Source organism: Pygoscelis adeliae, unplaced genomic scaffold, assembly GCF_000699105.1.
Source record: "Pygoscelis adeliae isolate BGI_AS28 unplaced genomic scaffold, ASM69910v1 Scaffold291, whole genome shotgun sequence".
NCBI classification, from domain to species: Eukaryota; Metazoa; Chordata; class Aves; order Sphenisciformes; family Spheniscidae; genus Pygoscelis; species Pygoscelis adeliae.
The window spans coordinates 820,832-822,186 of record NW_008824063.1 but is presented as its reverse complement, the minus strand read 5'-3'; positions in this window follow the sequence as shown (position 1 = coordinate 822,186).

Sequence of the window (1,355 nt, the reverse complement as noted above, 5' to 3'; positions counted from 1 at the left end):
GTGCGCCACCCCCGCCGCCCCCCCGGGGGCACCCGTGCCCCGCGGCTCTCAGGCATCGCTACACCCTCGCCTCCTAGAGCCATGGAGAACACATCCCTATTTCCATTTCACGGGTTATGTTTAAGAGTTGCACTTGGGGGATTTTTAAGTTTGTTTTGGGTGGTTTTTTTTTCCCCCTAGATAATCCTCTGCAGCATTGAACTGTGGGGATTTTGGCAACGCACCACGGTCTTGGCAAATCCTCGAGCTTCAGCCCCGCAGAGGCACCCAGGTGCTTGACGTGTGCGACTGCTGTGGCTGTATTTTGGGTTGTCCTGTTTTCCCGGGATTTCAGCACATGGCAGGTCCGACGCTTGGGCGTTAGTGCTGAAAACGTCCAAGAGGGTTTGTGTACCTTCGTTTCCCAACATTTACAGCTCAGGAATTTATGGTACTTGGGCGTCCATGACATGTGAAACGCTGGTGGGACCCCAAGCAATGCAAACTGCAGCTGCATGCCCTGGCAACACCTATGAAATAGATTTATTTTTATTTTCTGCTCACCTAAACAGCCAGTTTATTATATATCAAAATAATCTGCCTTGTCGATTCTCAACTGAAACCTTTTTGGGGGGCGTTGAAAAGATGCAGGCAGAGGGGCAGATCAACCAGTAGCTGAATAATTAAGATAATTTCCCTCGTTAATGAAGGTGAAAATCAGATCTTGTGTCCCACTAGGTTTATAAAACTCACGTGTTAAAAAAAACGGTGCTGACAGGAGACCCAAATCTTTGTGTTTTAGCACACGTTGTGCAGGGGAAACCTGCTATGGCTGGAAGGAAAAAAAAAAGAAATAAAGATGTTTTCTTCGATGGGACCATCTCATAGAGGTGGAGAGAACTCTGTGGATGCTGGTGGGGCAGGCCAATGAATAAAAAATGAATAAACATAAATAAAAATACCATCGAATTAAAACGGTCGTGGCTCAGAGGCATGAGGAAAGCCCCTCTGCGTGTGGACCGGCCGCGGGCCCCCGGCCAAGGGCAGCGCTGCCGCAGAAACATCTTCGTGCTAAATGTAACAAGGGGCGCTGAAATGGATTTTAAAATTATTTTAATACTTTTTAAAATTTTTTTTTAAGAAAAAGGGTGATTTTTTTCCCTACTCTATTATTTACATGGAATTTCAGTGCCCTGTCAATTTGGCGAGATTTGCTGCGATCTTGGCATCCGTGGGGGGGTGGTTTCCCTTTTGCCTCATTTCTGCCTATTTAAAAACGAATATTATTTCACAGGGTTTTGGATGCAAGCAAGAGGCATGACCAGAAACCTAAATATTGTTCCTATGCCGGTTTTATTAAATTAAAGAAGTGTGTC